The sequence below is a fragment of the Balaenoptera borealis genome (genome assembly GCF_965194805.1).
Source record: "Balaenoptera borealis genome assembly, chromosome: 9".
Classification (NCBI taxonomy): Eukaryota; Metazoa; Chordata; class Mammalia; order Artiodactyla; family Balaenopteridae; genus Balaenoptera; species Balaenoptera borealis.
The window spans coordinates 57917420-57934429 of NC_138873.1; the positions used below are offsets into that span (position 1 = coordinate 57917420).

Consider the following 17010-nt stretch of genomic DNA (forward strand, 5'->3'; position numbering starts at 1 on the left):
ACAATAAATATCTATTACTTTTATAGGGGTATGTAGTAATAAAAAGCAAAAAGAGCAACAAAAATAAATATATTCTTTGGGGAAAAAAAATCTTCCTCTCTAAAATGCTTCACAAATCTGCCTTTTTCTCTCCATTGCATGCTACTTCCTTAGTTTAGTCTTTACTGTTTATTAACTAAACCACGATTCAGCAAACGTTTCCTGTTACGGGCCATATAGTAAATACTTTGGCGTGCAGACTATATGTTCTCATTCACATCTACTCAGTTCTGTTGTAATAGCTTGAAAGCAGCTGAAAATGATACCTAAACTAGTGAGTGTGGCTGTGTTCCAATAAAACTTTATTTACTAAAACAATTGGTGGGCTAGCCCATGGGCCATAGTTTGCTGACCACTCACTTAGACTACTTCAAATTATATCTCTGACTCTAATCCTCCCCTCCTCCCTCTCCCGTATCTTACACTGTTCCTACATATGTCACATAATTTCTTCACATCCCATGTTTTTACTTAAGTCTCATCTGTCTGGAAAATTCTTAGATTTCTGGTGACATCTAGATCATTTTTTAAGACCCAAAGTGCCTTCATGACCCCAGTAAATAAAATTGACTGTTTTCCTTCCGTGCTTCCACAGTCTTTGTACATACCTTGACTGACACCTTGTATTGTGATGATTTCCTTATGTGCCTCTCAGTCAGACACAGGAGGGCTGAGACTATGCTTCTGAATTCCTGGAACCTAACAGAAGACAGAGCAGAGAACAGGGATTCAGAAATGTTTGCTGAGTGAATAAAGACACAGAGAGAGGTATCTCTTTGGCCTTTTAGACTTTCAAATTAGGTGCAGAAAATTCCTCCTTCCAGCAGTCCTTTTTCCCTCCACAATCAGAGCAATCAATACCTGTCAGCTTGGATCTTTCTTCTTTCCTTCCTTTTTATATCTCTGCATGTTTTAATGCCCAGAGCAAATAAAACCATATAGAGAATATCAACTTTTTGAATCTAATTTGTCATCTGATCCAAAACAATACACTTAGCATTTACAAGTTACATCATTCAGGGGGATGGTTCGTATTTGCCTTCTAGTCTGATTTATAAGGATTTTCCCCCAACCCAGGTTCACCAGATGGTGAGCCACTTGACTATGGGGAGTATATTTTTGAAAAGCTGAAAAATATTTAGTGCATAAATGAATTGCTCCCTAGGTCACAGCCTGCCAAGTTCAGAATGTGCCCCAGGTATGCTTAGGACCTTTTCACAGGGCTTGTACATAGGAAAAATATTACTTATATGCAATAAACTATCAAAAAGCCCATTACATTATTTAGATTAATCCTCCCTCAGCCCTTCAGATGGCTATTATCACCAATTTGCTGATGAGGAAACTGAGGCTCGTGGTTGTTAATTATCTAGCCCACTGTCATAGTGAACAAGGAGGGAGTCCTTCAGATTTTAAATCCTGTGTCCTTTTCTCATACATGACTTACTCTCATCTTCCCTTGACTCTTAACACTTGGATGATAACCTTTTGCATATCATTTAAAATGAGTTATTAAACTATCCTGTCCAGTACTAGAGCTTTTGCAGCTTTCTGCTTAATAATATGGTTAATTATGCAAACTATTGTTAAAAGGGGTTCCAAAAGTTTGCCTGTTGAATAGTTTTTAAATGTTTAAAACAGATAATTGGGCTTCCCTGGTGGCGCAGTGGTTGAGAATCTGCCTGCCAATGCAGGGGACACGGGTTCGAGCCCTGGTCTGGGAAGATCCCACATGCCGCGGAGCAGCTGGGCCCGTGAGCCACAACTACTGAGCCTGCGCATCTGGAGCCTGTGCTCCACAACAAGGGAGGCCACGATAGTGAGAGGCCCACGCACCGCGATGAAGAGTGGCCCCCACGTGCCGCAACAAGAGAAAGCCCTCGCACAGAAACGAAGACCCAATGCAGCCATAAATAAATAAATAAATAAAAATTAAAAAACAAACAAACAAACAGATAATTAACATGGTTTTAAGCACCACTCTATACTGAGCTTTGTTGAGCTGTCCCTAGGTTTTGGCAGGCAGTGAGATGGACTAGACTGAGATGACCCGCATCTGAAGACTCAATAAATATCCATCCACAGGCAAGGCAGGTGAGCTGCTAGACCTGAGCAGCCCGAAATGGTCAGGAAAGGTTAATGTCAGTTATAGTACTGGAAAATTCAACAGTAGATGGGAACTCCAGTACATGTACAGAATATAATAACAAAAGATCCAGAGATCTACCCATCATCCAAAAGATCCTGAAGCTAATAATAGAAATCTACTCTTATGGGTAGAACTGAATCAACAAAAAAACCGGGAAGAAGCCCAGCCCCATAGGAGCTAGCATACCTGTCTTAGGACACAAGGCTGAGACTCATGCACAGGGGAACCAGACAACACATCAGGGGCAAGAAGGAGGCTGCAAAGTTAAAGTGACAGCAGCTGACTTGACTTAGGGCCTTCCCATTCTCTCTTCCCAAAAGGCAGAAATGTACCAAGCAGTTATATAGGTTGAATTCTATGGGTGATGGATACAATCTTCCAGCTAAGAAGAGACAGGAAAAACAGCAGAGATTACAGTGCACCCATCTCCACTTCACTCTTGTCTGCCTTCCTTTATTCCTTTCTCCTCAATGTTCAAAGGTTTTAAGTAACCAAAGTATACTTTGGAGTATTTGTCTTAATTATTAAGTAATGTTTATTTTTCTTGTTCTGAATTTTTAAGATAATTGAATATTTTGTATTTCACTACGAAAAAAATATAATATCCAATTGATTTTTCCCCCTTTGTGTCAACAGTCCTCTGTAGAATCCCTAACTTTGTTTTAACCAACTCTTTATTCACCAAACTGAAAATTGCAATTAATTCAAACTCACAGATTAGATTTATGTTTTTAAAAAATCTCCACACTGGGAATTCCCTGGTGGTCCAGTGGTTAGGACGCCACGCTTCCACTGCAGGGGGTGCAGGTTCGATCCCTGGTCAGGGAACTAAGATCCCACATGCCGTGTGGCATGACCAATAAAATAAAATAAAATTAAATTAAAAATCATTACACTACAAAAAAATTAAGGGTATACATGCCTCTTAAATATTCACAAATGATGAAAGGGTTAATTATTGTGCTTTCTCTTGATGAAATATTATGCACTGACTGAAATGATATTTTAGAATGCCAAGAAACCAAGTACACAAATGTTTATATTTAAAAAATTAGAGGTAGGGGCAAGATGGCGGAAGAGTAAGACGCGGAGATCACCTTCCTTCCCACAGATACAGTAGAAATACATCTACACGTGGAACTGCTCCTACAGAACACCCACTGAACGCTGGCAGAAGACGTCAGACCTCCCAAAAGGCAAGAAAATCCCCACGTACTTGGGTAGGGTAAAAGAAAAAAGAAATAACAGAGACAAAAGAATAGGGACGGGACCTGCGCCAGTGGGAGGGAGCCGTGAAGGAGGAAAGGTTTCTAGGCACTAGGAAGCCCCTTTGCGGGCAGAGACTGCGGGTGGCAGAGGGGGGAAGCTTCGGAGCCACGGAGGAGAGCGCAGCCACAGGGGTGCGGAGGGCAAAGCGGAGAGACTCCCGCACAGAGGCTCGGCGCCAACCAGCACTCACCAGCCCGAGAGGCTTGTCTGCTCCCCCGCCGGGGCGGGCGGGGGCTGGGAGCTGAGGCTCGGGCTTTGGTGCTAGCCGGGAGGGAGTCCGGGAAAAAGTCTGCAGCTGCCGAAGAGGCAAGAGACTTTTTCTTGCCTCTTTGTTTCGCGGTGCGCAAGGAGAGGGGATTCAGAGCGCTGCCTAAACGAAATCCAGAGACGGGTGCGAGCCGCGGCTATCAGCACGGATCCCACAGCAACAGGGGCGCAGAGGGAAAAACGGAGAGATTCCCGCACAGAGGCTCAGCGCCAAGCAGCGCTCACCAGCCCGAGAGGCTTGTCTGCTCACCCGCCGGGGCGGGCGGGGCTGGGAGCTGAGGCGCGGGCTTCAGTCGGATCGCAGGGAGAGGACTGGGGTTGGCGGCGTGAACACAGCCTGAAGGGGTTGGCGTGCCGCGGCGAGCCGGGAGGGAGCCGAAGAGGAGGTCTGCAGCCGCCGAAGAGGCAAGAGACTTTTTCTTGCCTCTTTGTTTCGCGGTGCGCAAGGAGAGGGGATTCAGAGCGCCGCCTAGAGGAACTCCAGAGGCGGGCGCGAGCCGCGGCCATCAGCGCGGACTCCAGAGACTGGTAGGAGATGCTAAGGCTGCTGCTGTCGCCACCAAGAAGCCTGTGTGCGAGCACAAGTCACTCTCCACACCGCCCCTCCCGGGAGCCAGTGCAGCTCGCCGCTGCCAGGCTCCCGTGATCCGGGGACAACTTCCCCGGGAGAACACACTGCGTGCCTCAGGCTGCTGCAACGTCACGACGCCTCTGACGCCGCAGGCTCGCCCCGCCTCCTCCGTACCGCTCCCTCCCCCGGCCTGAGTGAGCCAGAGCCCCCGAAGCAGCTGCTCCTTTAACCCTGTTCTGTCTGGGCGGGGAACGGACGCCCTCAGGCGACGTACATGCAGAGGCGGGTCCAAATCCAAAGCTGAACGCTGGGAGCTGTACGAACAAAGAAGAGAAAGGGAAATCTCTCCCAGCAGCCTCAGAAGCAGCGGATTAAAGCTCCACAAACAACTTGATGTGCCTGCATCTGTTGAATACCTGAATAGACAACGAATCATCCCAAATTCAAAAGGTGGACTTTAGGAGCAGGATATATTAATTTCCCCTTTTCCTTTTTTATGTGAGTGTATATGTGTATGCTTCTGGGTGAGATTTTGTCTGTATAGCTTTGCTTTCACCATTAGACCTAGGGTTAGGTCCATCCATTTTTTTTTTTTTTTTTAACTTAAAAAAATTTTTTTTTCCTAATATATGTTTTCTTAATAATTTTTTCCATATTTTCTATTTTTAGAAATTAAAAAAAATTTTAATAAGTTTTTTCATATTTTTTATTTTAAAAAATTAAAATTTTTTTTTCTTAATAAATTTTTTTCTTAAAAATTTTTTTCTTATTTTTTACTATAAAAAATTAATAAATCTATTTTTAAAAAATAAAAAAAATTTTTTTCTGAATACATTTACTCTTAATAATTTTTTTTCTTATTTTTTATTATAATAGCTTTATTTTATTTTATTTTATCCTCTTTCTTTCTTTCTATTTTTTTCTCCCTTATATTCTGAGCTGTGTGGATGAAAGGCTCTTGGTGCTCCAGCCAGACATCAGGGCTGTGCCTCTGAGGTGGGAGAGCCAACTTCAGGACACTGGTCCACAAGAGACCTACCAGCTCCACGTAATACCAAACGGCAAAAATCTCTCAGAGATCTCCATCTCAACATCAAGACCCAGCTTCACTCAACGACCAGCAAGCTACAGTGCTGGACACCCTATGCCAAACAACTAGCAAGACAGGAACACAGCCCCAGCCATTAGCAGGGAGACTGCCTAAAATCATAAGGCCACAGACACCCCAAAACACACCACCAGACGTGGACGTGCCCACCAGAAAGACAAGATTCAACCTCATCCACCAGAACACAGGCAATAGTCCCCTCCACCAGGAAGCCTACACAACCCACTGAACCAACCTTACCCACTGGGGACAGATACCAAAAACAACGGGAACTACGAACCTGCAGCCTGTGAAAAGGAGACCCCAAACACAGTAAGATAAGCAAAATGAGACGACAGAAAAACACACAGCAGATGAAAGAGCAGGGTCAAAACACACCAGACCTAACAAATGAAGAGGAAATAGGTAGTCTACCTGAAAAAGAATTCAGAATAATGATAGTAAGGATGATCCAAAATCTTGGAAATAGAATAGACAAAATGCAAGAAACATTTAACAAGGACGTAGAAGAACTAAAGAGGAACCAAGCAACGATGAAAAACACAATAAATGAAATTAAAAATACTCTAGATGGGATCAATAGCAGAATAACTGAGGCAGAAGAAAGGATAAGTGACCTGGAAGATAAAATGGTGGAAATAACTACTGCAGAGCAGGATAAAGAAAAAAGAATGAAAAGAACTGAGGACAGTCTCAGAGACCTCTGGGACAACATTAAACGCACCAACATTCGAATTATAGGGGTCCCAGAAGAAGAAGAGAAAAAGAAAGGGACTGAGAAAATACTTGAAGAGATTATAGTTGAAAACTTCCCTAATATGGGAAAGGAAATAGTTAATCAAGTCCTGGAAGCACAGAGAGTCCCATACAGGATAAACCCAAGGAGAAACACGCCAAGACATATTAATCAAACTGTCAAAAATTAAATATAAAGAAAACATATTAAAAGCAGCAAGGGAAAAACAACAAATAACACACAAGGGAATCCCCATAAGGTTAACATCTGATCTCTCAGCAGAAACTCTGCAAGCCAGAAGGGAGTGGCAGGATATACTTAAAGTGATGAAGGAGAAAAACCTACAACCAAGATTACTCTACCCAGCAAGGATCTCATTCAGATGTGATGGAGAAATTAAAACCTTTACAGACAAGCAAAAGCTGAGAGAGTTCAGCACCACCAAACCAGCTTTACAACAAATGCTAAAGGAACTTCTCTAGGCAAGAAACACAAGAGAAGGAAAACACCTACGATAACAAACCCAAAACATTTAAGAAAATGGGAATAGGAACATACATATCTATAATTACCTTGAATGTAAATGGATTAAATGCTCCCACCAAAAGACACAGGCTGGCTGAATGGATACAAAAACAAGACCCATATATATGCTGTCTACAAGAGACCCACTTCAGACCTAGAGACACATACAGACTGAAAGTGAGGGGATGGAACAAGATATTCCATGCAAATGGAAATCAAAAGAAAGCTGGAGTAGCAATTCTCATATCAGATAAAATAGACTTTAAAATAAAGAATATTATAAGAGACAAAGAAGGACACTATATAATGATCAAGGGATCGATCCAAGAGGAAGGTATAACAATTGTAAATATTTATGCACCCAACATAGGAGCACCTCAATACATAAGGCAAATACTAACAGCCATAAAAGGGGAAATCGACAGCAACACAATCATAGTAGGGGACTTTAACACCCCACTTTCACCAATGGACAGATCATCCAAAATGAAAATAAATAAGGAAACACAAGCTTTAAATGATACATTAAACAAGATGGACTTAATTGATATTTATAGGACATTCCACCCAAAAACAACAGAATACACATTTTTCTCAAGTGCGCATGGAACATTCTCCAGGATAGATCATATCTTGGGTCACAAATCAAGCCTTGGTAAATTTAAGAAAATTGAAATCGTATCAAGTATCTTTTCCGACCACAACGCTATGAGACTAGATATCAATTACAGGAAAAGATGTGTAAAAAATACAAACACATCGAGGCTACACAATACACTACTTAATAACGAAGTGATCACTGAAGAAATCAAAGGGGAAATCAAAAAATACCTAGAAACAAATGACAATGGAGATACAACGACCCAAAACCTATGGGACGCAGCAAAAGCAGTGCTAAGAGGGAAGTTTATAGCAATACAAGCCTACCTCAAGAAACAGGAAACATCTCGAATAAACAACCTAACCTTGCACCTAAAGCAATTAGAGAAAGAAGAACAAAAAAACCCCAAAGCTAGCAGAAGGAAAGAAATCATAAAGATCAGGTCAGAAATAAATGAGAAAGAAATGAAGGAAACAATAGCAAAAATCAATAAAACTAAAAGCTGGTTCTTTGAGAAGATAAACAAAATTGATAAACCATTAGCCAGACTCATCAAGAGAAAAAGGGAGAAGACTCAAATCAATAGAATTAGAAATGAAAAAGGAGAAGTAACCACTGACACTGCAGAAATACAAACGATCATGAGAGATTACTACAAGCAACTCTACGCCAATAAAATGGACAACCTGGAAGAAATGGACAGATTCTTAGAAATGCACAAACTGCCAAGACTGAACCAGGAAGAAATAGAAAATATGAACAGAACCAATCACAAGCACTGAAATTGAGACTGTGATTAAAAACCTTCCAACAAACAAAAGCCCAGGACCAGATGGCTTCACAGGTGAATTCTATAAAACATTTAGAGAAGAGCTAACACTTATCCTTCTCAAACTCTTCCAAAATATTGCAGAGGGAGGAACACTCCCAAACTCATTCTATGAGGCCACCATCACCCTGATACCAAAACCAGACAAAGATGTCACAAAGAAAGAAAACTACAGGCCAATATCACTGATGAACATAGATGCAAAAATCCTCAACAAAATACTCGCAATCAGAATCCAACAGCACATTAAAAGGATCATACACCATGATCAAGTGGGGTTTATCCCAGGAATGCAAGGATTCTTCAATATACGCAAATCAATCAATGTGATACACCATATTAACAAATTGAAGGAGAAAAACCATATGATCATCTCAATAGATGCAGAGAAAGCTTTCGACAAAATTCAACACCCATTTATGATAAAAGCCCTGCAGAAAGTAGGCATAGAGGGAACTTTCCTCAACATAATAAAGGCCATATATGACAAACCCACAGCCAACATTGTCCTCAATGGTGAAAAACTGAAACCATTTCCACTAAGATCAGGAACAAGACAAGGTTGCCCACTCTCACCACTATTATTCAACATAGTTTTGGAAGTGTTAGCCACAGCAATCAGAGAAGACAAAGAAATAAAAGGAATCCAAATTGGAAAAGAAGAAGTAAAGCTGTCACTGTTTGCAGATGACATGATACTATATATAGAGAATCCTAAAGAGGCTACCAGAAAACTCCTAGAGCTAATCAATGAATTTGGTAAAGTAGCAGGATACAAAATTAATGCACAGAAATCTCTTGCATTTCTATACACTAATGACGAAAAATCTGAAAGTGAAATTAAGAAAACACTCCCATTTACCATTGCAACAAAAAGAATAAAATATCTAGGAATAAACCTACCTAAGGAGACAAAAGACCTGTATGCAGAAAATTATAAGACACTGATGAAAGAAATTAAAGATGATACAAATAGATGGAAAGATATACCATGTTCCTGGATTGGAAGAATCAACATTGTGAAAATGACTCTACTACCCAAAGCAATCTACAGATTCAATGCAATCCCTATCAAACTACCACTGGCATTTTTCACAGAACTAGAACAAAAAATTTCACAATTTGTATGGAAACACAAAAGACCCCGAATAGCCAAAGCAATCTTGAGAACGAAAAATGGAGCTGGGGGAATCAGGCTCCCTGACTTCAGACTATATTACAAAGCTACAGTAATCAAGACAGTTTGGTACTGGCACAAAAACAGAAATATAGATCAATGGAACAGGACAGAAAGCCCAGAAATAAACCCACGCACATATGGTCACCTTATCTTTGATAAAGGAGGCAAGCATATACAGTGGAGAAAAGACAGCCTCTTCAATAAGTGGTGCCAGGAAAATTGGACAGATACATGTAAAAGTATGAAATTAGAACACTCCCTGACACCATGCACAAAAATAAACTCAAAATGGATTAAAGACCTAAGTGTAAGACCAGACACTATCAAACTCTTAGAGGAAAACATAGGCAGAACACTCTATGACATACATCACAGCAAGATTCTTTTTGACCCAGCTCCCAGAGAAATGGAAATAAGAACACAAATAAACAAATGGGACCTAATGAAACTTAAAAGCTTTTGCACAGCAAAGGAAACCATGAACAAGACCAAAAGACAACCATCAGAATGGGAGAAAATATTTGCAAATGAAGCAACTGACAAAGGATTAATCTCCAAGATTTACAAGCAGCTCATGCAGCTCAATAACAAAAAAACGAACAACCCAATCCAAAAATGGGCAGAAGACCTAAATAGACATTTCTCCAAAGAAGATATACAGATGGCCTACAGACACATGAAAGAATGCTCAACATCATTAATCATTAGAGAAATGCAAATCAAAACTACAATGAGATATCATCTCACACCAGTCAGAATGGCCATCATCAAAAAATCTAGAAACAATAAATGCTGGAGAGGGTGTGGAGGAAAGGGAACTCTCTTGCACTGTTGGTGGGAATGTAAATTGATACAGCCACTATGGAGAACAGTATGGAGGTTCCTTAAAAAACTACAAATAGAACTACCATACGATCCAGCAATCCCACTACTGGGCATATACCCTGAGAAAACCATAGTTCAAAAAGAGTCATGTACCAAAATGTTCATTGCAGCTCTATTTACAATAGCCAGGACCTGGAAGCAACCTAAATGTCCATCGACAGATGAATGGATAAAGAAGATGTGGCACATATATACAATGGAATATTACTCAGCCATAAAAAGAAATGAAATGGAGGTATTTGTAATGAGGTGGATGGAGTTAGAGTCTGTCATACAGAGTGAAGTAAGTCAGAAAGAGAAAAACAAATACAGTATGCTAACACATATATACGGAATCTAAGAAAAAAAAAAAAAAAGGCCATGAAGAACCTAGTGGCAAGACGGGAATAAAGACACAGACCTACTAGAGAATGGACTTGAGGATATGGGGTGGGGGTGGGGTGAGATGTGACAGGGTGAGAGAGTGTCATGGACATATATACACTACCAAATGTAAAATAGATAGCTAGTGGGAAGCAGCCGCATAGCACAGGGAGATCAGCGCGGTGCTTTGTGACCACCTAGAGGGGTGGGATGGGGAGGGTGGGAGGGAGGGAGATGCAAGAGGGAAGAGATATGGGAACATATTGTATATGTATAACTGATTAACTTTGTTATAAAGCAGAAGCTAACACACCATTGTAAGGCAATTATACTTCAATAAAGATGTTTAAAAAAAAAAAAATTAAAATCTGAATCCATAACTACAACTAGATAAAAGTTTTATACGTGGGCAAAAATGATAAGAGAATACTGAAGAAACAAAAATGTGGTTTTATAGAGAGGCAGAAAGAAAGACTAATAATGAATTATATTTTATTTTTTGGTGTTATAATGTTGTTTGGGCAATTAATCATATTTCTTAAAATGAAATGTATATCCCTCACCTATTTTTTTTTATATTTAACTTTTAATTAATTGAGATGAGTTCATGAGCTTACATAACATATAGTTTCACAGAAACACTGCCCTAAAAATGCTCAGCTGTTCCATTGTGATACATCTAAAACAAAGCAATTCAAACAATCTAGTATCTTTGGGAAATGGAGCTGTAACTTCATGTATCTAAAAAAAAAAAAAAAAGTCTTTCCATGCTAGACATGATAAAGGAAGGTGTCATTCAACACAGCTTAGAATAGAGTGTGTTCCAGGGAAATCTCTATCTGTGACCTCCTAATCACCTCCATCCCCTAACTCTATCCCTCCCCATCCTCCTGCAATTTTCATTTGTGATTCGAAATTTTTCTCTAATCTTCAGTGTTCTCACACAGAATGCTAAAAGACTTTGCCCTTCTGCTTTTTGATATGCCATTTTTGGTTTCTAATTTGAAGCACTTAAATCCTGCACAAAATTAAACTCTGATTATGCATTCACTTACCTTTTATTCCTTAAATGTAGTTTTCCTTCCCCTGAGTTCATAGCGGCAGGCTGATAAAGGCCTGCTTACATGGGCAATTTTATTAAATTAATACACATTCAGTGGAAACATTCAGATATGATTATTTTACTATTCATAATACATAATTTGTTTCCTTTGAGAAATCGTTTATTCTTCCAACAAATAACTTCAATAAAATACAATAACATAAGACTGAATGCATGGATAGACCTTTTTCATCACGAGGAAATATTAAAAATATGGTCTTTTCCCAAAAGAACTTCTTAAATATCAGTGCTAAAAAGATGAAGTAAAATGAATTTTTATAATAGTATTAAAATTTGTGGCAGCTTAAATGAAAGAAGATTCTAATATGAAAATGGTTATTTTTTATTGTTTATATCTTCAGATTTATTGCCACTATATTGTTTTGGCTGCTAGCTGTGACCTAGTTTTCATTTGCTTATATTTTTCATTTGCTTTATTTTTAAAATCTTACGGCAAAATAAAAAATACTGAAAGTTTCTTTTAAATAACATTGAAGATTTTTATATCAACCATACTACAAAACAATCTGAGCATTAATTAATATAAATTTGGAGTGGTGATTCTGAGGCAGGAACTTGCTTAGAATATTCAACAATAGCAAGGAGGCAGGATGACTGAAGCAAAGAGAGGGAAGAAGAAGGTGAATGTAGAAGGTAACATCAAAAAGGTAACTAAAGAGCAAGACATTGGGCCATCGAGGTCTTTAGATATTATTATACATGCAGTGGGAAGCCACTGCATTGAACAGCATAGTGACATGACCTTTTTTAACTTTGAATGACTTTGACTTTGAAAAGTCAAAGGCTCACTCAGGCTGCTGTGTGGTGAGTAGACTGTGGAATGAACAAGAGTAGAATTAGGGTAATGAGGACGGTGGCTTTGAGGTAGCTTGTTTTTGTACTGTGTGGTAAGGTGTGGTTAGATTTTGGAGATACAGAAACCTACAGATATACCCATTACCAGGTTCACCTGTTGCTTATATTATATCCCATGTGCTTTATCATTTCTCTCTCTCTCTCTCTCTCTCTGTGTGTCTCTCTCAGTCTCTCTCTCTTTCTCCCAGGCCTCATTCAAATAGTTCCTCTGAACTAAGTTATACTCATCATATATCATGGTCCTTTACTTCTAAATTCTTCCATGTGCATTTCACAAATTCAACTTCAGTAAATTTAACATTGACACAGTATCTAATTTTATCTAATTTACCATTTGTATTCCAATCTTGTAAGTTGACTTAGTAATGTCCTTTATAGCACTGTTCCCTTCCAGTACAGGATCCAGTTTTACCTTTAGTTGTCATGTCTCTTTAGGCTCTTTTAATATGGAACATTTCAGCAAACTCTGTCTCTTATGAATATATCTTTAACGTAGAGTCAACTGACAGGGCTGAACATTTATACAGATGGATTTGATGTGGGCTTTGAGGAAGCTGAGGATGACCCCCAAATTTTTAGCTTGAGAAACTGAATAAATGTCATTTATTGTGATAACCAATACAACAAAGATGGAGGGGGGCAGGTGGTAGGAATAGAAACCACTAAGGAGGTGCCTCTTTGTGAAAGAGACTTATAGTTCTCACTCATGTCTTATTCTCCTCTCCTGGACACACTGCAGGATTTTACTTCCCCACCACCTTACACCTACCTGGGGCTACATGATCAGTTCTAATAGGTTGTGTAAAAAATTAATAAACAGAAACCTCAATTAGAGTTGGGACTCTCATGCCCTGTGATGATAGCAGAGCCCAACAGAAAGAAGAAAGACCTCTCTCCTTTTCTAGCAAGGATTTAGCCAATGAAAGGTCAAACTCTGTTTACTGTAGCCCTCCCAACTTCCTTTTCCTCTATATAAAAGCGTCCTCCTTCCCTTGCCGTGTATCCGGGAACTTGAGCATGGCTCTCTGTGGTTGCAGATCTTGAATTGCAATTCTCTGCTAATCCCGAATAAACCCATTTTTGCTGGAGAAATATCTGGCAGCCTATTTGTTCTGGGTCAACAGTTGTCAACTGAAGTGATATTATCACACCCCACGTGAAGCATTCTGTTCTCCTGTCTCACTGCTCAAGGAGGCTGCATGTTTCAAGTGGTGCAGCTGCAGGATCGTGGAGGCTCCATCATTCTGGATTATTGAGTTGTCACATGAAGAACATTTGCCCTGGAGAATTGCCCAGACACACAGCAGACTTTGTATGAGCAAATAAACATTTGTTATGTTAATCCACTGAAATTTGGGGGTTGACTGCTACCTCGCCTGTCATGACTAAGTCGCTATTAGACACGCAAGTGAAAATGCTAAATAGACATTTGGATATAAGATTTTGGAGTTGGGATCGGGTCAGGTCTAGGAAAGTTTGGGAACCACCAACATGAAAATGATGGTTAGAGGCATGAGATTCCCCCATCTAGAGAGTGTAGGCATGGAAAATTGATTAATAGGTGATTGACTGATTGACACATACATACAGACATGATGGCCTAGCCCTCTACCACCTGCCATAAATGATCATTCCAGGAAAGAGCATCTGACCAAAGTCAGCCACTCAAAGTCTTTTTGAAGGATTTTTCAAACTAGAACTAAGAGAATCAGTCTCTCTTATGTGGTGGGAGTCAGAGATCACAGTCTATAAGGGTCAAGAAGTTATGCTCCAAGCCATGTGTATGAAACTAGAAACAGTGGGTGAGAGGAAAGTAGAAGCAGAGAGAAAAGAAGAAGTAAGAGGGAGTCCCAACACCATTCAGTTCCCTAGTTCTCATTGTTCTTGAGGCCATTTCCTTCATGTCTATTGGATGGTTTGGTCATTCAACAAAACCATTAATTACAAGAACCTGTAATTCCCATATTCTCCTAATATAGTTTGAATTAGATTTCCATGACCTAAAGCCCAAGAATGCTGGATAGTAAATGAACGTTACCAAGTTAATAAAATATAAACTTCTAACTTAAAAAAGTCATGATTGGCTTCTCCTGTTTTTACACAGAGCTCTAAGTGAAAGTCATCATTTACTTCCTATCCCTTCCCCATTTAAGATCCTATTCCAGTTATCTATTGATGCATAAGAAACCACTCCAACACTCAGTGGTTTAAAGTGACAATCAATCTGCAATTTGGGCAGGGCTCTGTGGGGAAGGCTCATCTCTGCTCCACATGGTGTCAGCTGGAAGACCTGAGCAAGAATATTTTAGTACAAAGTGACCACTGGCCATGCCTGGGGTTGGGGGGGTGGTGAGTAGGTGTAACCTCCAGGTATGGCAACTCCACTTAAGTGGGGGCCATTCTCCAAAGGCTGCAGTTGTGAATGCTTAGCATCCAAAACTCACAGTAGCTGGGATGGATATACCCACCCAAGAAAGAAGTTCTGAGCAGGGCAACAGCATGTTCGCTACACATCTTCTCTTGACTGTTTTACTAGAAGTTGTATATATCAACCTGATATCTAGGCATAAACTGAAAAGAAAATTTGACTAGCCCTTAACTAGATACAGAGTGAATAGCAAGTCTTACCATGGTCTGTTGAGTAGAACTCTCCTTGTTTGAAGATGAAGGTAAAAAAATCAACATAGTATCTATGAGAGGGACTTCAAGAAGTTAAAAAAAAAAAACATTAAATTCAACAAAAGTGGATCACTGGGACTTCCCTGGTGGCGCAGTGGTTAAGAATCCGCCTGCGAGTGCAGGGGACACGGGTTCGAGCCCTGGTCTGGGAAGATCCCACATGCCGTGGGGCAACTAAGCCCGTGCGCCACAACTACTGAGCCTGCGCTCTACAGCCCGTGAGCCACAACTACTGGAGCCCATGCGCCTAGAGCCCGTGCTCCGCAACAAGAGAAGCCACTGCAACGAGAAGCCTGCGCACCGCAACGAAGAGTAGCCCCGGCTCACCACAACTAGAGAAAGCCCGCGCGCAGCAACAAAAACCCAACGCACCAAAAATAAATAAATACATGAGTTAATTTTTTAAAATATATTAAAAAAAACAAAAAAGCGGATCACTGAAAATTATTTATTATATACAAAAGAACTGGGTGATTTTAATAGTTTTGTTAAAATACAATTTATATATCATAAAATTAATTGATTGAAATAATTGAATGAATAAATGTTTTACGTTTACAATATACAACCATCACTACAATCTAATTTTAGAACATTTCCATCATTATTAAAAAAATCACATGCCCATATACAGTCATTTCCTAAGCCCATCCCTCTGCCCCCAGCCCTGGGCAAGCATGTTGTATCATGTATCAGCACATCTTTGTTCTTTTTATTGCCTGTTACTACTGAAGAGTATTCCATTGTATTTTGTTTACACATTTACCAGTTGATGAACATTTGAGCTGCTTCCATTTTTTGGCTATTGTGAATAATGCTGTTATGAACGTTCATGTACAAGTCTTTATGTGGACATTTTTACTTTTCATTTCTCTTAGGTAGATATCTAGGAGTGGAATTCTTGGATCATATATTAAAGCAATGCTTAACTTTTTGAGAAACTGCCAAACTGTTTCCAAAGCAGCTGCACCATTTTACATTCCCACTAGCAGTGTATGAAGGTTCCAATTTCTCCACATCTTCCAATACTTGTTATTATCTTACTTTTTTGTTGTGGCCATTCTAGTGGACGAGAAATGACATCTCATTGTCATTTTGATTTGCATTTCCCTGATAGCTAATGATTTTTTTCATGTGTTTATTGGCCATTTGTGCACCTTCTTTGGAGAAATATCTATTCTGATCCTTTGCCCATTTTAATTAGATTATCTATCTTTTTAGTATTGATTTGTAAGAGTTCTTTATCTATTCTGGATATAAATCTCTTATTGGATATATGATTTGCAAATATTTTCTCCCATTCTATGAATTGCTTGTTTACTTTCTTCATGGCATCTTTTGAAATGTAGAAGTTTTTAGTTTTAAGTCCAATTTATCAATTTTTCTTTTATCCCTTGTATTTTTCTGTCACATCCAAGAATCACAAAGATTTTCCCCTATGCTTTCTTCTAAGAGTTTCATAATATTAGTTTTTACATTTAGGTGAGGTCTGTGATCCATTTTAAGTTCATTTTTGTGTATAGTGTGACACAGGAGTTGTGTCATTTTTTGCATGTGGATATTCAATTGTCCTAGCATTATTTGCTGAAAAGACTCTTTCCTATTGAATTTTCTTGGCACCTTCATCAAGAAAACTGAATGATTTTAGAAAAGCAGTAGACACACTCAGTCTGACAAGTCCCTGACCTATATCAAAGAAGAGTAGACCATTAGGAGAAAACAGTGTGACATTAAAACAAGAAGAGAATAAGATGAAATGGGTAAAATAAAGAAATAATGCAAAGGAATAAATAATATAACAGAAGCATTAACATGCACAGTACAGAGCAGA

At 39.5% G+C, this 17010-nt stretch overlaps 1 long non-coding RNA gene across 5 annotated transcripts in view; it reads right to left on the minus strand.

The window, feature by feature from the left end:
• The window catches only part of LOC309634816, a 385422-nt gene that overhangs the window by 348932 nt on the left and 19480 nt on the right, over positions 1–17010 (minus strand). For all 5 annotated transcript variants that reach the window (XR_014248434.1, XR_014248435.1, XR_014248436.1 and 2 more), the window contains exon 3: positions 648–738. This is a non-coding gene — a long non-coding RNA (uncharacterized lncRNA). The remainder of the gene's footprint in view (positions 1–647; positions 739–17010) is intronic.